Raw genomic sequence first — 22,880 nt, forward strand, 5'->3', positions numbered from 1 at the left:
GTACCCCTCCAGGATAAAATGAGATAACGTTTACACAAATACTAACTAGCTCCATCACTGATTGCATTTACCGCTGTGTATAGGGATACTTTGGTGCATTGCTATAATCTCAGTTTCCCCAAATCATTTGACTTGTTTATGGCCAGGGAAGACAGTTAGGATGATTGTGTCATATTGGAGAGAGACTGGGGGGTTGGTAATATGTATGATTGACAAAAATATAAGAATACTGCCATGGTCTATCACGAAGCAGTGCCCCCCCCCTTAGTTATTTCTCATCCTGAAAGATTGAAATTAGTCATGAAAAATCAGCTGTGTCCCTGAACCCAAATATCCAAGCCATGGTATCAGCAGGAGGCTGTTCTTGGAAGAGTTCTTTTTTCCAGCTCCCAAGCAGAGTAGGACCTGACCTTCAGCCACATAAAATCGCCATGGAAACAGAGATTGCTGCTCAGGCTTCTTTACACGTGACTCCCTTCCTCAGAGGCATAGCAGGCAACGTGATGAATAGCGGCACCAGGGAAGACAGGAGCCAAAGCCCCCACAATCTCCTGGGAGCTCTACCTGGAGCCCTCCTCCCCCCATCCTCTCATCTCTGCACTCTAATTAACACAAGGCTTGGCCCAGGCAGACAAAGTACTGCAGCAAGGGAGGTGGAGGAAGGCGATGATGCCTTAAGGGACTTGTAGGACCAAATATTGGCCAGGATGCTTGTCTCAGATGGACAGTTCCAGCTGCCATAGATATTACAGTCAGATATTACAGATATCAACGTGGCTTCCTACGGTCTCAAGAATAAAATATCAATTCCCCAATTTAACTTTAGACACAAGCTGGCCCCAACAGAATTTTCCTACTTCTTGGGGCATTATTCCCCCTTCTGCATTCTGCAATTAAGTCAAACTGGTCTCTCAGTTCCTCACAAAAGACAACCCATGTCCTAACACCACGCCTTGTCACTGGTCAAACAGCATGCCTAGAATGAGTTCCTCCTTCTGTCCCTCATAGATCCCTTCTCTTCCTTGCAGTTGCAACCAAGGCATCATCTTCTGCTACCCCCAATTGCTATTGTCTTTCCCCAAAACTAGCTTTAGTTAAAACATTTTGTATATATTTGTATTTTTCTTTTTTATTTTAGGGTTTTTATTTTTTTTTTGCAAAGCAATGGGGTTAAATGACTTTCCCAAGGCCACACAGCTAGGCAATTATGAAGTATCTGATTCTGGATTTGAACTCAGGTCCTCCTGACTCCAGGGCCGGTGCTCTATCTACTGCACTACCTAGCTGCCCCTGTATTTGTATTTATCACATATCTATGTGTATATGTACATATATACATGGATTTATACTAAAATATATTTTATATATGTCTGTATACACATTTTATGTGTGTGCCTGTGTACATATTGGTTTAAATATATATATTTAATATATGATATATACACATATATTCATATTTATATACACATTCATATATACATATCTAACACATTCATGTCTGTGCACATAGACATGTATATATAAATTATATTATATTTTCATATCATATGTCTCTATATACATGTTTTCTGTGTGTGCCTGTGTATGTAATTATGTATAACTATAGGCATATGTCTAGATATGCATCCGTGTTTATATACAATCTAATTGATATAATGCATTGACAAAGCATCTATCACTAGGAGCTTATGTTCTCTTGGGGCAGACCAGTACACACATAGATTTTATTCTATTCTTGAGACTATCATAGGATGCCATATTTTTATCTGTAATATCTGATGACAACAGATATGTCGCTGGGGCTGTATGTAAGAGAGAGGTTTCCTGGTCAACATTTGGTCCTAGAAGAGCTGTCTTGTCTTCCCCAGTAGAGTTTAAGCTCCAAGTGAGTAGATTCTTTGAACTGGCATCTCCATCCTTAGCATACTAAGTCCTTACTAAATGACTGATGGATAAAGTGTGTGTGGGGACAGATGGTTGAATCAGCAAGTGTGCTCTCTCCCTGGAGACCCTGAGAGTTTCTAGGTGTGTCAAATAGAAAACATTTTGGAAACCCCAAGCAGAATAATGGAGCCATGACCCCACCCTTTGGAGTTGGGATCCCCATTCCTGGTGTGATGTTAGGATGTCTCCCATCATTTCAAGGAGTTTTCACAATTCTCTAGATAAAATTGATTTGCTTTTCATTCATTTGAATTACTGTGAGCCATCTAGCATTCTGGAGCAAGAAGGCCAGGCATACAATTCGATGACAATCGTTCATCAATTCCCTGCCCACTGGGTCATGGCCAAGAGTTCTTTGGCAGAGGTGCTACTACTCTTGGGAGGCTTTTTCAGTGTGTGACTGCGGGGACTACTGAGCAAAACCTGAGGAGGAGGATCAAAGAGTCTCTTCTTCTTGATCCATCTCTGGGATCAAATCTAACCCCCTCCCCAGTAATTACGCTGGAGACAACATTTCTGCCACTCAGCTAAGTTAATGCTGTCTTCCAAGTCATGAAACCCTAGAACTGGTACATTTCCTGGAGAAAGCACAGTCCTATGAAGGATGATCTTTTTATAAAAACAGATACTCGGAGCTAGAAAGGACACCAGCAATCATCTAGTTCAACTCACGTATGAACAGGAATCCTTTCAATGAAATCCCTGAAAAGTGGCCATTGATCACTTACTTGAGGACCTCCAATGATGCTGAACTCACTACCTTTCTAGGCCACTCATTTGACTTTGAGGCAACTTTAATTAACAATCAACCATTCACTTAATAAGTATGCATTAATTACCTATTATGTATCAGGTGAGCAGCTAGGTGGCTCGGTAGATAGAGTGTTTAGGTCTGCAGTCAGAAAGACTCATTTTCCTGAGTTCAAGTCTGGCCTCAGTTACTAACTGTGTGACTCCAGGTTAAGTCACTTCTTTCTGTTTGCCTCAGGTTCCTTATCTGTAAAAATGGTGTAGAGAAGGAAAAGACAAACTATTCCAGTTTCTTCGCCAAGAAAAACCCAAATACATCTAAAAATGAATATGTCAGGCATCAGGCTAGATATCAAGACAAAAAAAAACCCCATGGTTCTTGCCCTCGAGGTGCTTATATTCTATCAGCAGCCTGAACATGTGAAAGAAAAGACAAAAGTATAGTATTGGAGAAGGACTCTAAGAGCTTAGACTCAGGAAATGGCATAGGATTTGAGACAATTACTATTAGTATGTTCTTCCTAACATTGGGCCCAAACTGCTCTCTGCAAATTCTGTTTATTGTTTCATGGTCTGCTTTCTAGAGTCAACTTAAATAAACCTGTTTCTACCTTCATGTCACTGCCCTTCAAATATCTGGAATCCTCTGTTATGTCACTGTCTAAATCTTCCTTTCATCAGGTTGTGACAGTAATAGCTAGATGGCACAGTGGATAGGGCACTGGTCTTGGATAGGAGCTTGAATCCAACTTCAGACACTTGCCACTTACTGACTGTGTGACCTTGGGCAAATCAATTAACCCCGATTGCCTCACCTCCATGGCCATTTCCAGTCATCTTGATCCGTATCTGGTCACTGAACCCAGATGGCTCCAGAGAAGAAAGTGAGGCTGGTGACTTAGCACAGCACCCCACCCCCCACCCCACTCAAATCCAATTCATGTGTTTGTTATAGCATCACCTCCCCTCATATCATGATCTTCTTTGAGAATGAAGGACAAACATCATCCTTTCATCAGATTAAACATCTCCAGTTTTTCCAAGCTATCCACAAGGAACATGATCTTGAGACTCTTTTCCGTCCTAATTGCCCTCCACTGGATGTGCCCCAGCTTTGGCCCGTCATGACATAGTCCATCTGGATAATTGCCCCCTGTGCTCCTTCTATTACTAAAATTCAGCATACTAAAAGGTACATTGGAGAAAGTCACTGGAACAAAGCAGAGACTTGGCCTCAGAGAAGAGGAAAGAATTTCAATGGGCAGAAGAGATGAGCTAGAAGGAGATGTTGCATAGATGCCAGCTCTACTTAGAGAAGAGACTGCAAAGCCTCAGGGAGTTGCTGATTCAGAAGTAGGTTCATTGAAAAGGGAATGGTACAATACTAAGAGATTCTACATATGGAAAAGCTGCATTCAACCTTTTATGGCTTCTCCAAAATGTAGGCAGCAGGTGCTATCTTGGATCTGGGCATCATCCACTCAGCTATTCATTCTATAGACCTGTGTACTTCTGGCCTCTCAATCTGTCTCTCATTCATTCCCTTATCCTTAGCATGAGATGTAGTATAAAAAATTCTGGATTTGAAATCAAGGACCTGAATTTAGATTCTAGTTCTTCCATTAAGTATTTTGCAATCATTTAACCTCCCCGAGACTCAGTTTCCTCATCTGTAAAATAAGGGATTGGAAGGGATGACCTCTGTGGTTCCACCAGCTCTAACATTCTGATCATATAGAATTATAGGGAAGAAACTCATTCTTTTCCCCTCATTCTGACTTTGCCCAGCTGCTAGTCCCCTTTTATGGAGAACAAAAAGATGGAATGATCTCTCCCAACCAGGGGTCAGAGAAAGAGGATCTCAGAGCAAAGCCCTGCCAGAATTCCATTCCTGCACACGAGGCTTCTGTCGGCCAGGTTGCACTTTGCTGGGCAATGCTATTCATTCTAATTCTTTTTTCTAGACAGGACAAGAAGACAAATGGATGTGTTTATAAAGCGCTTGGTGCAGGCAGAGCCGAGTGGGGCCTGTCACTGCTCTCCATTCAGTTCACCTGTAACCATGACAACTTTATTGATGCAGTTTCCATGGTAATCAATTTAACCTGGATTGGGTTTTTTTAAAAAAAGGCAAAGAAAAGGGGGGGAAAAAAGACCTGCCTTTGTCTAGAGGGAATAGTATATAAGGGATCTCAGGTGATGTGTTCTTAATTACCATGTTCACTTAATTACTTTCCATGCTGATTTCCCTGGGGAGGTGTTTCCTCAGCCTGTGATTGAGTAGAGTGGAATCGAGAATAGCCATTTAGATTAAAGTTCCTGTCGTCAGGGACTGGAACTGCTGAAATGCCGCCGAGCTGGTCCCCGGGTGTCAGCCTAGGGACTTGGGATGGGGGCCTTTGAGTTGAAAAGGCCCTTAGTGGGCCTTAGTGGATAGAAGGACATCGAAATCAGAAAGGGGTAATAATAAAGAGCTGTGATCTTTTTTGTTGCTGTTTTTTAGTTGTGATCTTTTTAAAGTACTCTAAGCTCCAAGTTACTTCAGTTAATTTTCACATCAAACCTGAGAGACAGGGGTTATCATTATCCTCATTTTATAGATGGGTAAATGGGGTCTGAGCTGAGGGTCACAGCTAATTAAGTATTAAGGCAGAATTTGAATTCAGATCTTCCTGATTTTAAGTCATTCACTGCTCCACCCAGTTGGATAGGAATATGTAAAAGATACACTGGAAGATAAGTTCATTCATCAGTTCATCAGTCAGTCAGTCAGTCAGTCAGTCAGTCTCTATATCATCCATCCATCCATTTGCCCTTCCTCTTGTTTAGAATCTTTGAGACACAAAGTTCATGGAAGGAAATAGTGTGGTTTAATGGAAAGAGCCTTTGAATCAGAAGCAAAAGTCCTGGTTCCAAACCCCTCCTCTCATAGTTACTACCTGGGAAACAAGGGAGCAAGTCCATTGTGAACCTGCATCTGAACTAGACAGATGACCTTGGAGGTTCCATCCCACTTGAGATGCATCAGCCTGTTCTGTTGTCAGGAAGGACCCTCCATGGAGCTGCCCAGGGAGCCATGGTGGCCAATTCAATTAGATAAGCATTTCTTGGGTGCCATCTGCCAGAACCCCACATCGGGCACAATACTGGGGTGGGGAGTGCAAAGACAGAAGCCAAAGAACCCTAGGTCTTTTGGGTGCAGACATTCTGCTAGCCAGTTGGTCCTACACAAAACTACTTTTCATCTCATTACAGACTATCTACTCTCTATATATCTGTGATATATATCATTGTCAGACTGGGAGCTTCTTGAAGACAAGAATCATATTTTTGACTTTCTTTGTGTCCTCAGTGGGTAGCATAGTGCCTGGCATACAGTAGATACTAAATGAATGCTTGTCACCAACTGGACTGAGCAAAGTGGGCATTCATAATTAAACAGTCCCGTTAATCAGAATAGCCTGAATCCCTTCCTCACTCTGCCCCCATCAAGGGTTAACTTGAAGATCATGTTGCTTCATCCTGTTTTTCTTCAAGTGTTATCTGAGCTTCATGTTTCCTTCCCTGGATCTTTCTGTGGGCTCAAAAGGGAACAAGAAGATCTAGCAGACGCAAGATATTGTTGCTAAGGGGCCTGATAACTCTGCCCCTGTGTTCATTTAGCTCCAAGGGAGATTATCAAAGAGGAGAGAAAACCATCTGCTCCTCCCTTTCATCCTATCTCTCAGTCTCTCCTCTGTCTTCTCCCTTTCTGTGTCTCTGTCTCTCTCATTCTCTGCCTGGTTTGATCTCTCACTCTGACTCTGCATCCTCCCCTGTCCTTCTGTCTCTCTGGATGTCTCTGTCTCTCTCAGTTGCTGGGGGGATAGGGGTGAGGGGGCAGAAGGCAGCAAGAGAGTGGGAAATGGGGACAGGATGAAGGAGGAGGGGAGATGGAAAACACAGTTTGGGAACAGTTGCCAATCTGGAAGCCACTGTCCATTACCAACAAGGGGTGGGTCAGCTCCACTAACATGACAGAATGACTTCTGTCCTCCTTAATGAAGGCCAAAGATGGGGTACAAAGCAGAGATTTTTTTTTCTGTAAGCTGACTTTGATCTTTCTTTTCTTCCCTCTCTTCCCCACCCCACCCCTATTTTGCAGCAAATAAATAATTTCATAATGCAATCCCTCCTGCTCACTATGGACAAGGAGAATAGGGTGGTCCTGAGCAGGGGGTCTTCATGCACAAAGCCAATACGAGCTGGAGTCTCTCCTTGTGTTTCAAGGGAAAACCAGATTGGCTTTTCAGAAAACAGTGGATTTTCATTTCCATATCATTTAGCAGTCTCCCCTCTCTGCAGTTGTGTAAATCTATGGAGAAAGGACACGAATCCCCCCAAAGCCCCTGTTGGGTATACCCACTCAACCCAAACTGGAGGGCAAGGAGAGACAATGAGAGACTTGGTTATTAACCTTGATCTTACAGTCTGTGCTGATCAGGTCTGAAAACCCCAAAGAATCAAAGTCCTATCGGGGTCTTGTCACCATCTGGGCTGGATATCTTTATAAATACCATTTAGCAATCTTAGCTCTGGGCTTTGAGGTAGAGAATCAAATATGCCTCTGACTCCAAAAGGTGGGGTGGGGGGGAGCCTTTGTACTTTATAGCAGAATGGTAATTAGACCTCATTTCAGAATTTAGAGCTTCAAGCACCACTCAGGCAGGAGGAGGGGGTTGAATAGCATTTCCAGTCACTGTTCAAAGTGTAACTATCAGAGATAGCATTTGCTATTTGAAAAAACATTTCTCTCTTTTTTCTTCTCTCCTTATCTTCTCTCTACCTCTGCCTGTGTCTCTGCTTCTGTGGGTATCTCTGTCTCCGTCTCTCAATTTCTTGCTGTGATTTTTCTGTTCATCTATCTTTCTGTCTCTGTCGGCATCTGTCTCTCTCTGTCTCACTGTCTGGTTTTTTTTTTTCCATAGTCCAAGGGTTTCTAATATTCCACATAAACAAAATCCCCAGAAAAAAAAGCCGCACCATCTGAGGTGCTTTGATTATTGTGATTGTATCTTGGTTGGCTTAACAAATGAGACCAGTCCCTCTTGAAGGGGAAGGCAATAGCGGGACTTGGATTTTTGTCACATTTTTAACACATTATACAGTCCATTGGCTATTGTTGGGTACTGGCCAGCTAGGATTTAAATATTATTTAATTATTTGTGTTCTATGTATTAAATATTAACATAGCATAAATAATATATTATTTATTCTTTTATATAAATTATCTTATTTGATCATTTCAACAGTTCTGCAAGGATGGTAATATAAGCATCATTGCCTCTAATTTACAGTTGAGGTTAAGTGAGAGGGGTAGAGACAGGATGGACCTGTGGTTGTATTGATACAAGGAACTGCTACAACCAGTTTAGATTGGCACTTAGTGGTAGGGTTTAGAGTACTGGGAAATTCAGTAACTTGACTAGGGACACACCATCCTCCAGAAGTGGGATTTTAATCCAGGACTTCCTGGATTTTTCACATACTGTGCCACTCTGTTTCTCATAAGGTTTAGTGGAAGCTACTTAACCCTTCAACACAATAAGTAGCCCTCTGTGATTGAGTCTGAATGGCAGGGAAGGTGTGGGCATACTCTGGTGGAGGGACTTTCCTCACCTGGGAGTTCCTTGAACTACCTTTTCATTGGATCCAGAACTGATACGTTCCTTAGCCCATTTGGAAACCTCTTGATTTGCTTGTTCTTTCTCTGTCTTAGAAAATAACAAATTCTCAAGAATCTGGAATTTCACCCATGTGGGTGCTCCTTCCATCAACCCAGACCACAAGCCCTTTTGTAGATGGTTTCATAATGCTTATTTGTTGAATTGAATGGAATGATGATACATTGTCCTCTGACCAATCTGATGATGACCCTCTTCATGCTGAACCAAGCTGGTCCTTGGGCACTCCTCTCACAATCTGGTACCAGACCCATTGGATCATCGAATCAGAACTGAAAGAATCATTCAAGTTTAATCCCCTCTTCTATCAGCTGAGAAACTGAGGTCCAACAAGTGGAATAACTTGCTCAAGGTCACCCAGTTAGTAAGTGGTAAAAACATTTGAACACGTATCTTTTGAACCCCAAATTCAGTGTTCTTTCTCCTATGCCTTGCTATCTACTCAATGCTTTCCTAACTTTGGTTATAGATTAGACTAGGTGACTGTTAAGACCAGAATTGAAGTCATACACCCTGGAGGCTATGACACCCAGCCACTCAATTCTAGAACTATGGGAAAAAGAGGGGAATCAGGCAAAGCTGAAACTTAATATCTTCCCATGATGTCTAACAAGAGATCTAGGTAAAGAGTAATAGAATTACAGGATTTATAAGGGAAGAGATTATCTAGTCCACCCTCTTTTATAAATGGGAAAAATGAGGCCCTAAGTGATTTACTTAAGGGCATATAATTAAGAGGCAGCAGAGTCAGAATCCAAACTTCGTTCCTCATCCAAAGCTCTTTCTTCTATCTGTGTTGCCATGATGAGCTCATAATAACCTAGTTGGGAAGATTCCCACCACTGACCTTAGTCAAACAAAGATGGATTCTTTTTCACTCGCTCTGTTGAAGCAGGTTGCATAGAAATCCAGTGAGAACACAAATCATAAATCAAAGAGGAATGGGGCAGCTATTTGCTCTTGGGTGATGGGGTAGGGGAGTGTTGAATGTCACTAGAACTATAGTGGGGAATAGAACCTCCAAATTGATGATGATGATAATAATAAGAATAATAGCATTTTTAACACTTTTCGATGTTCAAAGACCTTTATATAGGTTTGATCTTCACATTAACCTTAGGAGATCAGAATTATAATTATTTCTGCTTTTCAGATGAGGAGACAATAAGGCATAGAGAGGTGAAATGACTTGTTTGTACTAATAAGGCCAGTAAATGTCTGAGGCAAGATTTGAACTTGAACCTTCCTGACTCCAAGTCCAATGCTGCCTGACCATGGGGTTCTTGCAAATTTACCGGCACAGTAGTTTTGATTGAGTATCCTGACAGATATCTTGGCACCTGTCCAACCTAGAGCATAGACACAGATTGGCATAGTAAGGGTTATTCAACATCAGTTCCTGCTTGAATAGACTTGGTTACTGCCATGTGGAGGTTGGGGGAGGGGAAGGGCAGCTTGGGCAGGAGATCATTAAGGGTGCTAACAGGATGTTCTTGGCCCCGTGTTCATTCCCTTCTCAGCACTTAGGTACAATTTATTTTAACAAGGACTGGGTCATCTTGTTTTGTATCAATTCACCCAATATGCCTTGACCATGTTTTTCCCACAACTGGTTGAACAAGGTGACCTTGTCCCTACCCCTCCACCCCTCAAATCTCTAGATGAGCAGACAGAAGACACTGGGATATTCAGGGCCTTGCCGCATCTACCGGATCTTTTAATTAACTGCCTTTTGCCTCTGAGGGCTTGGAGACACGTGTCTGAACTATGTGAGGATAACCAGGCAGCAGCAATCAGTGAGGTACTCATTCCCCCAGCACAACTCTGGCTGTGTTCTTTTGACATCCACAGCTGTTACCTGGAAACAGGGCTTGTTCTCTATTCCAACAGCATCATGCAGCGTTCAGAGACTGGAAAATCTTGCCTGCCTCAGTGCTGGGAGAATCTCACTGAGGACTCTGAAAAATGGATGTGGGAAAAGAGGCAACTCAGTTGCTCCTTAATGCAAGGTCCTTAGCAAACCAAAGAATGCTCAGATCTCCATGGGAATAGAGGACAAAGAACAGAGCAGAGTGGAAATCCCTAGGTAACATTTTAAAAGCCTAATGCAATTCTTATTTTTACGTTTTCTCCAGAACCACTAACAAGGAACAAAATGGACAGATGAAAGATTTATGTCCTTTCATTTTCCCTTGTCTCCCCCCCCCCCACCCAGAGGAGGACTAATAAATGAGAAAATGGCCCAAAGACAGAAAGACCTGGTTCAAACTACCAACCAGATGATCAATCCTCAGGTTATTCATACGAATAAACAACATCAGAGGCAACATTTAGTGTTGTGTAGTGGATGGAAAACTGGCCTTAGGACCAGGAAGACTTGGGTGCTAATCCTGTCTCTGATTTGTGACCCTGAGCAACCCACTCATCCTTTTAGGGCTGAACAAGTTCTCAAAATTGCAGAGAAAGTATCCACCTGCATTGGTACAGAAAATTCTGCAAATGCTGAGAAGGTACCAATCTGCATTGGCAGAAGAGGTTCCTCTTTAGAAACTCCCTAACACCAAAAAAGTGACCAGACTGGTTAAAAAGAAGACAACTCTAATGTACATTTATATGATTCTTTCACATTTGAAAAGAGATTTGCATAGTGTATTTTTTTACAATTTCATCATAAAACTCAGTAAAATAGATGTTTAATTATTATCATACATTGATTAGAATGCAAGCTCCTTGAACCATAATTTTTGTCTTTACTTTCCAAAGGTTTAGATCTGTACTTGGCGCTGTTGCCCTTAAATGCTTGGTAGTTCGTTGATTCCCACTGGACAAGTGAGAAAACTGAGGCCAGTGAAACTGCCTTGCTAATGGCCATATCATTAGTGTGTAAGAGGTGAGGATCTGAACTCAGGTTTTCCTTACTCCAGTCTAGCATTCTCTCCACTCCAAGAGTCCAAAGGCAATCACGTAGTACTTACATAGGTAAGAACAGATCACGTCTATGGGCATCCATAGGACCTCTGAGATGTGAAGAGGAAGTTATTGGCAGTCTCAGTAAGGCAGTCCAGACTTTTTCAAAACCTTTCTCATCACAGACTTGGTTGGACTGGGAGACTGCATCACCACCCCTCTCCACCAGCCAATAAGTCAAATATTGCCCACAGTATGTAGATGGCCACAGGAAGGGATAAATCAGACATTACTCTTAACTCCCACAGTTTCCTTCTATGAATCAGGGAGAGAAGCATAGGAACATTATCAAATCAGAGAAGGGATGTTGCATCAGTAATCTCTCTACGGGATAGTGGGATGAAATCTCAGAAATGGAACTGAACTAAAAATTCTCTTTTTCAAAGAGAGAAAAAGGTCTTTCAGACCTTCTTATCACAGATTAGACTCTTAGAAAAATACTGACCTCTTAACACGCGGGAAAAAAATACTTATCATTGCTACAAGACATGTGATACTTCCTCCAGATCTTGTACTATGTACCCAAAAAATTCAGAATAGTATCCCAAGAAAAAGACACAGAAAAACAATTGGTCAGGGAAATTTCTCCTCAAGAAACCTGGACAATTCAGCCTTACTCTTCCACCCTTGGGAAGCATAAAAATTAGGTCAGGGTTATTGAATCTACTGGCCCTTTCCTCTCTCTTAGATAAACTTGGTAACAGTATCCCTGCCCACTGCTGCCACAGAGGTGGAAGGCCAGAAGGTTCAAAATGGTGTGGTGCTTTCCATCCTCTCAGTGCTGAACTGGACGACCGCCTTCATTTGGCCACATCTGACTGAGGTTCCCAAATGATGTAGCCATTCCGGCTCCCTGGCCCAGAGGCCAGATGACCAAATGTTGCATAAGGTTCCTCAACAGTGGCCAGTCTATGAACTACTAACAAGAAAAAACTTGAGTTTCTCTTCATTAAATTTCCCTGCTATGGGTCGCTCCTCCAAGGCTACACTGAGTACAACCCAGCCTCCTTGCCATCAGTTCTGCTTTTCCAGATCAGTGTTGACTGAGTGGCTCTTATTCCTGGCCATGGTATTGACAGCCCGACTATAGAGAAGGAAACAAGATCCTCAAGGAGGCTCATTGGGTCATAGAGAAGTGGCCAAAAAGGTCACCCTAATATTACAGATATGAAAGCTGAGTCCCACAGAAGCTAAGACATATGCCCCATCTAGTGACTGGCTGGTTCAAGACAAGTATATAAGGGTGGGTTTTTTCATTGTTTAGTCTGCTTTCTATTCTATTAGTTAATAATCAAAATAATGTTAATGAAAACACCTAGATGTCTCTTATTTCCACTATATTATCTCCCTCTCAAAGCTAACTATAGATCAATTTTAGCTCAGTCCAGGAGAAGAGTTAGACACATAGTAATTGCTTCATAAATACTTATGGAAAGGAATGATATGAAATGGAGGAGGGGGGATGGAATAGAATGGACAAGGTGGACCTGGATTGAAATGGGATTGAGTGGAGTGTAACAGAATTGATGAAGACTTGTTAAATGTCATGGAACTATGGGCTCTGAATAAATGGAGGAAGCTGCCCAGCAGAATTGGTGCCTGGCACCTTCCCCATTCTAATTTGAATATAGAGTGTGTTCATCTCTGGCTCTGTTAATCAGCATAATAGGTAGTCACAGAAGAGACAACAAAGTGGGATGTTTGACTCAAAGTTAGTCTCTTTGTGTGATTAATCAGCATTCCCAAGAAAGAGGGAGGAATGTTTTAAGAAAGAACTCCCTTTGTGATTTTTAATGTATTCTACAAATGCTGGGACTCTCAAAAGAAGACAGCCTTAGGATTTCTCTTGAGGAGCAATTTTGTCCAAGAGAATGCTGAGTGAGAAATGTGAACACCCAGGTTTTAATAACTTACTCTGTCAGCAACATGACTTCAGTGTTTGGAGGAGAAGGGGTTGGAAAGGGTGGAGGGTAAGAATCCTAGCTCTCAAAGGGATCAAAGAAAATTTCTAGTCAAACTCTCTCATTGAAGAGCCTAGAATGAGGTGACATAATCCCTAAATGGCTACCAATTAATGGCTCTGAGCTCAGTTTCTTCATCTGTAAAATCAACCAATTAAAAAGCATTTATTAAATGCCTACTCTGAACCATTCATGTACCATGACTGGCAATGGAGAAATAAAAATGAAAATGAAATGGACTTGCCTTCAAGGACTTGCATTCTATCGTAAGGATAGGGTTTGTTCCTTCTCTACAAAATAATAATGATAATATTAAAAGTTTAATAAATGAAATAGCATATTGAAATATGTTGAGAGCTTTAGAAGAGAGATCCCGTGTAAATGTAATTATGTATAGCAAAGTATTGCCTTCCTAATAAATAATAAATAAGTCCAAATACCCCTAGTCTAGGGAGTCCAAAGTTAGTAAAATAAATAATCATTTCACTTACATTTCCAAAACCATTTTGGATCCATCTCAATCCCCTTCAGTCCATTATGCTCAGAGCCCTTTAATGGACAGAGTCCCTGTTACATTATTGGGATGGGAAATTGCTTTGAATCAAGCCTCTCCTCACATCAGTTACTGGCCTTGGCAATACTTGAAGGTGATCTATTAAGTTGTATAAGGAGCATAATCGATGTTGTTGGAAGGAGTGGACCCGCCAGTAAAAAGCAGTGACCATAGAAGTAGTCACCTGGTTAGCAATGCATACAAAATGAGACTGATCATTTTCATTCTCTCTAAGCACAAATGACCACAAAGCCATCCATATTCACACTGCCCTTCTCACCGCGTACTCAGCACTAGACCTGACGAGGCACAAAAGCATGAAAAGTTCTAGAATCTAATTTCTTATTTAATAAAATATGAATGCAACAATGTTTCCTTCCCAGCTCCCTACAACCTATTTTTCAATATTGTCTGGAAAACTTTTTTTTTAACCAGCTAGATCAAAGATCACAGACATAGAGACTTGAGAGTCCAGCAGTGTTAGTTCTGGGTTCCAAATTAGTTATGGAACAGCTGTTACGCAATTGACCCATCAGCACTTATGGAGCACCTTCTATGTGTTCAGTATTGGATTGGACACTGGAAAAGAGCAAACAGAGTGAGGGAAGAATGATGAGAAGATGGTCCATTCATGGTGTGAAAAAGACTCCCCAAAATGAAGAGAGGTTCTCATTCTATTTTGGCCTGTTGGAAATAAATATGTATTAACTTTCCCAGAGTTTGTCCTAACCAAGAACAAACATTATCAGAGATTTGGGCTTAAAGAAAGAACAAAACAGAATTAGGTTAATAAATACATTTATTGATATTGAGATAGTTGAAAATTACCCAGACCTGCTTGGGTAGAGAACCAGACTCCCCAAGATGGAGTCCTCCTATTATGTTTACATAACTTTGACCATCAGAAGGCCTGATCTGAAACATCACCTCCTGCTTTTCCAATCAAAGAAGGATCCAACTCTAGGATGGGGCAGGGGTAAGGAGGAAAAGGGGAACTCACGGAGGGAAGGAATGAAAGAGCTGAAAACCAGATATGCCAATAAAAGAGGTTCCTTATCAATTATCCTAAGGACCTTCAAAGAATTGGACAGAGCTAGAGTGGTTCTTGATGGAATTAAGAAGACAAACCTTTGTTCTATTTACAATTAAATTACCCTTTTCAATTGTAAAATTGACTTGATTAAAGGAGGTTTTCTTTAGTATCAAAGTGAAAGTTTGCCATCACCCACCAAATTCTATTCTTATATACCCTTAAATACCAAGGGAAATAATTATCAGAAGGGCAAATCTCACTGTTGACAATGGAAAAAATTCATGATTCTGCATTCTGGATGAGAGAAAAGTAAGAGAAAATAAACAGAGATAGGTCATCTCAGATTGGAAAATTCAGTTTTTTCCAGATTTTTGCTGCTTGAAAAAAAATTAATTTAAAAAAAGTCAGTCTGAGTCACTGTTCAACTTTTATCATTGCAATCAGTAGCCTGGAAAAGATTTTGGATTTGGATCTAGACTCAAATTCTGGCTCTGTGGCTTGGGCAAGTGGGAGGAAGTAAGGGGGCCTAATATTCACGGTCTTGGTTCTCCCACATACTACTTATGTGACCTTGAACAAATCACCTGGCCTCTCAATGTCTCATTTTCCTAATCTTATAAAATGAGGGGGCTGAAGTGAATGATCTGGAAGACTCTTTCTATTCATATTCTCTTTGGGGGCCTCACTTTCCACATCTGAAAAATTAGAGGGAGGAGGGTTGGATTTGTCTCCAAAATCCCTTCTGACTCTGAATCTTTGACCTCTCAGAGTCTCTGGAGCTGATTGGTCAGCTTGTCTACAAGGTAACTGAAATAATTTTCCCTCTCAGGAGCTTATTTCAGGTTTTTATCCCTGAGACAAAGGCAGTAGATATTTTCCAAGCAGGTTGGAAGGGTTTGAGCAGCTTTCTCAGCAGTCACATTCCTACCTCAGGAGTCAGTGTGTATGGCAGCAAGGAATGGATTATTATAGTCCATATAAAATCTCATTATAATAAACTCCACAGGACATTCATTCATTGCTAGGGAATTTTGTTATAATGAATACACTGGTGGAGATCACGTTCCTCTTTTTTGAAAGGGCTGAGTATGAAAGAAAATGAAAGCTCAGACTCTTTAATGGGGAGGGCAAAGGAGGAGGACCTTGAACCCTGTCCAAGGACAAAGGTGATTCTCTGCAGGTGTCCTTGACCTACTCCCCCTTTCATGAAGACAGCTCCTTCTTGTAAACTAAATAAACAAAAGATATGACGTTCAATTAAAGATTTAGGAGTTAATAAGTACCTGGATTGGGTTAGCTGCTGGAGATACAAAGACAAAAATAGTCTCAGTCTTCAAAGAACTTATGTTCTATTGGAGGGAAATAAAAAGGAATGTAGAGGGGGCGGCTAGGTGGTGGCTAGGTGGCACAGTGGATAGAGAACCAGTCCTGGAGTCAGGAGTATCTGAGTTCAAATCCGGCCTCAGACACTTCATAATTACCTAGCTGTTGTGTGGCCTTGGGCAAGTCACTTAACCCCATTGCCTAGCCCCTCCCCCCCAAAAAAAACCTTAAAAAAAGGAATGTAGACAATGCTAGGAATCCCATTTTATAGTCAAAAGACAACAGGCTAGCCCATTCCATAAAAGGGACTAATAAAGGCCTCAGCCTTGGAGGCTTCAAGTAGAGAAGAGATGACCATGACCCTAAGTTGGGCAGCTGTAGAGAGGATTTCTGATTGAGAAATCAGATGAGATGATCTTTCAAGGCGTGGTCAACACACTTTGTTCTAAAGGACTGATTTCTCAGTGTTCTAGTAGACTCACTTCTAGGCACTGGCTTTTTCCAGGAGGGAGGACCTTTATTTTCCCTGAGCTCTAGAAATGTTCCCCAGAATTTTCCTAGGACTTTTATTAGAATTTCATCTATTCTGACTAGATACTATTTGAATATCACCTCCTCTGATTATGCTTTTAATATACAGCCATGTTTCCATTAGTACACATAATGAATGCTCTAAAGTGATGACTTCATTGTTTGAATTCACACTGCATATTTTACATAATCATAACTTCTTTTTTTTTTAAATTTAAGGCAATGAGGTTAAGTGACTTGCCCAAGGTCACGCAGCTAGGCAACTATTAAGTGTCTGAGGCCGGATTTGAACTCAGGTACTCCTGACTCCAGGGTGGGTGCTCTATTCACTGCGCCACCTAGCCGCCCCACAATCATAACTTCTAACAGAGTAGGTTACAATGCATGCAACCACTTCATGGGGTTCAGAACCTAGTCTTCTATAATGTGTTAGACCCTGTCTCACTCTCTCTGAGCCAGGGATGCTATATGATCCCTCAGGATCCTAGGATATCCTAAGGAATTTATGATATGCTCTTTTCTTGTATTGCCATTGGCTCCAGTCCCCATCATTTGTATTTTCTCCCATTCTGAGGAGCCAAGGACTGCTGCACCACTTTCATTTAACCATTTAATACTTTTACAAAGGGTTATTTACTTTAAAAATAAAGTAAGAACACACAAATAAGCATTTCTCCCACTAACACAAATACATATCTTACTCTCCATTATACCACCTTTGTCTCTGGAGAAAATGAACCCAAATCAGAGCACTGAGTTCATGTCCATGTACAACATGATAAACAGATGTGTCCTCACCTTCGCCACCAAGGATCACTCTCAAAGATCACTCCTGGCTCCTTGGGGCATTCAGTGCTGTCCCCATTCTAGAACCCAGACTTCTCAGAGGTCCCACTGCATCCACCCAGAGGGGAAAAGAACAAACCCAGAGGCCAAGAACTGATGCCTTTTTTACCAGCCTCTCCCCTAACTGCATTGTCTCTCACTAGCAAAGGCATCATCCAGTGAGGACAAGGGAGATAGTGGAAGCTGATTCAGGGTTTTTTGAACATGCTCCTGCTCCCCCTAACCATGTAGTTAAGACTGAGACCAGTCACACAGAGGCCACCCATACTCTATCATCTTTTTTATGAGATCAGGGATGCTACAAGATGGCTCCTAATTTCTCTAGTTATCCTATGATGAAGTCACAATTCTGGGACTCACTGTATTCATCTGAAAAATAAAGGGATTGAGTTAGTTGGCCTCTGAAGTCCTTTCCAGCTTTAAAAATTTATGATCCTAAGATCTCATGACCTGAATCAGAATCCCACTTTCAGGGGAGGCTAGGTGGCACAGTAGATGGAGCACTGGCCCTGGAGTCAGGAGTTCAAATCCGGCCTCAGACACTAAATAATTACCTAGCTGTGTGGCCTTGGGCAAGTCTCTTAACCCCATTTGTCTTGCAAAAACCTAAAAAAAAAAAAAAAGGATTCCCCTTTTCTCTGGCTTCTTTTCAAGAGTTAGATTAAGCACTGCCTTCTACAAGAAGCCCTCCCCTGCCCCCCAGACCCAGGGACTTCCCTCAAAGGGCATTTTGTCCTATCTTTTTAACATTTTTTGCATATATCTATCTAAGGGGTTGTTGATTCCCCTAGGAGAGCATAAGCCCTTTGAAGGGAAGTACTTTTTGTAATCTGTATTGTCAGTGTTTATTATGGTATCTGGTTCCTATTAATTTCACAATAAACATTTATTTGATATATTGCTCACTATGTGACCTCTAACCAATCATTTCACTTTTCAGGGATCTTAAATTTCCTCATACAGGAAACATGGAAGGACAGCAGATTCCTATACATTACGCTAGACTTAGGGTTGTTGTTTTTAAAAATGTTTTGGATCAGTTTCCAGCTGCCTACTGTTTGGAGTTTAATGGATTCTGTCTTGATTTGACTCTTATAAAACAAATATACCACTCAATAGTATGAGATGGTGGGGAGGGGGTGGTAAATTAAGAGAAGCAAAACATCAGGTATCCAGGAGATGCTAATCCTAGCCCTGTCAGACCATACTTGAACACACTTTTTTGTTATTTGCTTCTGAGAGGCAGATTTCCAGAAGAACATGAATTTCCTTACCTGCTAAATGAAGGGGTTGGACTCAATGACTTACTTTTGAGACCACTTTCAACTTCCTACGATCCTCAGAAAGCCAGAGAGCATTTAGAGGAGAACCACTGAGCTGGCAATGGGCTTTGAGGATTAGCTGGAGGAACGCAGGATGTTTAGCCTAGAGAAGAGAAAATTCTAGAGGGGATATGATAGCTAATTTGAATGATTCCATCATGTTATTGTTCAGTTATTTCAGTCATGTCTGTCCCTTTGTGATCCCATTTGGGGTTTTCTTGGCAAAGACACTGGAGGGGCTTGCCATTTCCTTCTCCAGTTCATTTTACAGACGAGAAAAACGGAGGTTAATATGGGCTGTTACTTGCCCGGGGTCACTCAGCTAGTAAGTGTTGGAGGCAGGATTTGATCTCATGAAGATGAGACTTCCTGACTCCTAGGTCTGGCATTGCATTCATTGTAGCACCCTTTAGTTCTCCCCTGCTTGAATCTGTGTGATTTCATAATACAGAAGGACAATGGAGCTTGTTCTTTGAGTCTCAGAGGACAGAATTTGAAGAGTGAGTGTGAGGTACATAGAGGCAGAAACCTTCCTAGTGATCAGAGCTACCCCAAAGTGGCTGTTTCTGGGGATGGTGGACTAGCCCTCACTGGAGGACTTCAAGAAAGGCTGGAGGACTCCTTGTCAGAGGTATTGTCAAGCTCATCCTAGGTCCAATATGGACTGAATTCAATGGCTTCTGAGGTCCCTTCTTTTACTGTGATTCTAGATTTGGGTGAAGATGAGATCCCATCCCTTAGTCTTCTGGCTGGAAAAGCCAGCACAAGCTCATGAGTCTGAATACATTTTGCGTATTGAATTTTTCATCGACTTGTTAATGCATTCAGATTGAAAAGGAATAATGATTGGGTGCCACAAGGTGACTGAAGTCCTCCTTAATCACTCCCAGGGTTATTTTTGTTCTTTATGCCTGAAATAAGCCCATAAGGAGAAGATTGATGGAGGGTGGACCTAAGGGGCTGAGGCCACTTCCTCAGGTCATCCAACTCCCTCCCACTTTCATGTGGCACAGTCATTTAAAGCCTGTACGTGGGGCCCTCCCCCAGTATACAGAAGCTAGGAAAATGATGTTCAGTGACTTGCAAAATCCATTGACAACAGGCTCAAGATGAACTGAGACATTAATTTATAGGCCTTCCTTGGTAGTCCTTGGTTTATTTAAAGCTATGATCGACCCTGGAATTTGTTATTTCTGCCTGTTTCTGACTTGAATTTGTAGCAATGTCTTGAAATGACCTTGCTTGTGATGGCTTGGCTTCTAACAGGAAAAGAATGGGGAAAAGAAAAGTGTATGAGTCATGGCGTGTCCTTGGGGAGAAGATGCCAAGCCCCTTTGCCCTTAAGGACCCAGTCTTCAGTGGAACTATTTTACCCATGAGCTGACGGGCTCCTGTTGGAATAGAAATCTCTCAAATTTCTTATGGTACAGGAATCCTTGCTGGAAAAGAAAGGATCCTTCCCTCCTCCACTTTTTCTCATTACATTGGGATAGATAGTGGCATTCCCTAATGGCATTTCTCCTTTGGGGACACTTAATACCTTTTGTATCATTGAACATGTCCATTGATAGGTTCACCTAGCACTTTCCAAATATATCATTTAATTCTCACACCAACCTTGGGAAGTAGGTATCATTATTATACCTATATAAAAAAGGAGAAACTGAGGCAGGTAGCTACTTAAGAGTCTGCAAATGGGACAACTAGTTAAGACAGTGGATAGAACACTGACCCTGGAGTCAGGAGGACCTGAGTTCAAATCTAAGCTCAGACACTTGATCCTTACTAGCTGTATGATCTTGGGCAAGTCATCTAACTCCATTGTCTTGCAAAAACAAAACCAAAAAAATTGCTACAAGTAAAGAATTCTATCCTCCACACCACCCTGATATCTGGTTAATAATAATTAACATTTACATGAAGATTTAAGTGTTTTACACATGTTGTCTCATTTGATTCTCACAACAATTCTAAGAGGTATTATAAGTCATTTTACATAGAAAGAAACTAAAGCTCAGGGACTTTAAGGGACTTGCCCAGGGTCATATCACTAGTTAAATACTGAATCAAATAATCCTGACTTGAAATCCAGTGATCTAACTACTACACTGTAACATGACTTGATTTAACTGACAGGCACAGACCCTTTAGATTAATCAAGGGAAGTAAGAGACTTTCTATAACTTATTTTAGGTAGTTTTTGATAGAAGAGGCTACAGATCGAAACTGCTTCTTATATTCTTGGAAAAGTCACTTCCCTTTGGTCTTCAATTCTTGATGTTATAAAATGAAGAGACTGGGGCAGTTAGATGGATCTGAGCTCAAATACAGTCTTAGACATTTAATACTTAGCTGTGTGACCGTGGGCAAGTCACTTAGCCCCATTGCCTTGCAAAAATCCCCTCCCCCACCAAAAAAAAGAAAAGAAAGAAAGGAGAGACTGCTAGGTGATCTTTAAAGCCTCTTTTGGCTTTAAATTCTGTGGATCTTTCTCTTCCCTCCAGTCCATGCAGCTGCCAAGTTGGTATTTCTAAAGCACAGGTCTAAGCAAATTACCTCTCCTCTAAAAAAAAAAAGTTTCCGTGGCTCCCTATTGCCTCTTGGATGAAATCCCAGCTCCTCTATTTGAAATTAAAATTCTTTCACCATCTGGATCCAACTTATCTTTCTAGTCTTATTACGCACTCTCCTTCATGTGGTCTGGGCAAACAGAGCTGCCTGCTGGTCTTTGTACATAACTTTCTATCTTCAAGCCATGTTTTCCCACAAGTGGACTCCCTAGCAGGAATGAATTCCCTTGCCTCTCAAACCCAACTTCCTTCAAAGCTACCTTCCTACTTTAAACATAATTTATGTTTATTCAGATGTGTTCATACCATTCCTGCCCCTCACCCCCATAACAGATAAGCTCTTGGAGGGCAAGGAATGTTTCATTTTTTTTTTAATCTTTGATATTCAGAACGTGGCTTGGTGTTTGGAGCATGGTAAACATTGAATCAATCCTTGTTGAATGGACTAAGTAGATGGATGAATAAATGGATGGTCAGATAAGTGAGTCACGAGTGAATCCTATTTGGAGACAGTTGTTGGGGGGGATTTGTTTCTTGTGGGGCTGTTTTTCCACTAGCAAAGATCACATCACAGTTAACCCTTGATTAACCATATTAATGGGGGGGCAGGGTTACAAAGGGAGGCAGAGGCTAGTTGCTGGAGTCAACCCCAATTAGCAGATAGAACCAAATATCATTCATATTGAACTTTGGATTCTATTCTATTATTTAATTTTTGACATATAGCAATCCTTCTTAATGACATTTATTTAAGCTTAATGTCAATCTGATTTGAAGTCTCTGAAAACAAACCAGTTGACTATGGGGGGAAGGGTCAGAGAAGCCTCAAAAACATTCAGAGATTTGACTACAAGAAATGTGTGTGAATGATATACCAGTTTTATAGGAGTTTTTGAATTGTCCTAAATTCTGACAAATATGATGCTTTCTCCACAGGCAGAGTGAATTGTTTGTCAGAAAGTTGCTTTGGAGTATCAAATAATCTAATAAAAGTCCCACTGAAGTTTTCATAAGGGATAGTAGCTGAACCCTTTGATTTCATGGATAAAAGGAATTCCTGGATGAGAAAACACCCTATAAATGCAGATTGATCCCCCTCTGCAACTTAGAGACCTGGGGACCACAAGGGGTTAAAGGGCTAGCCAGGGTCACCTAGCCACAAGTGGGATTCCTTCCAGCTCTCTACCCATCATGCACACTGCCTCTCAATTTTGAGCTTAATTTTTAATAGTATTTTTTCCAATCACAAGTAAAAATAATTTGTGAAATTCATTCTCTTTTACAGGTTTTAAGTTCCAAATTTTCTCTCCCCAAGACAGTAAGCAATCTGATATTGTTTATGTCTGTGCAATCATGT

This window comes from Macrotis lagotis, chromosome 7, assembly GCF_037893015.1.
Source record: "Macrotis lagotis isolate mMagLag1 chromosome 7, bilby.v1.9.chrom.fasta, whole genome shotgun sequence".
Taxonomy (NCBI): Eukaryota; Metazoa; Chordata; class Mammalia; order Peramelemorphia; family Peramelidae; genus Macrotis; species Macrotis lagotis.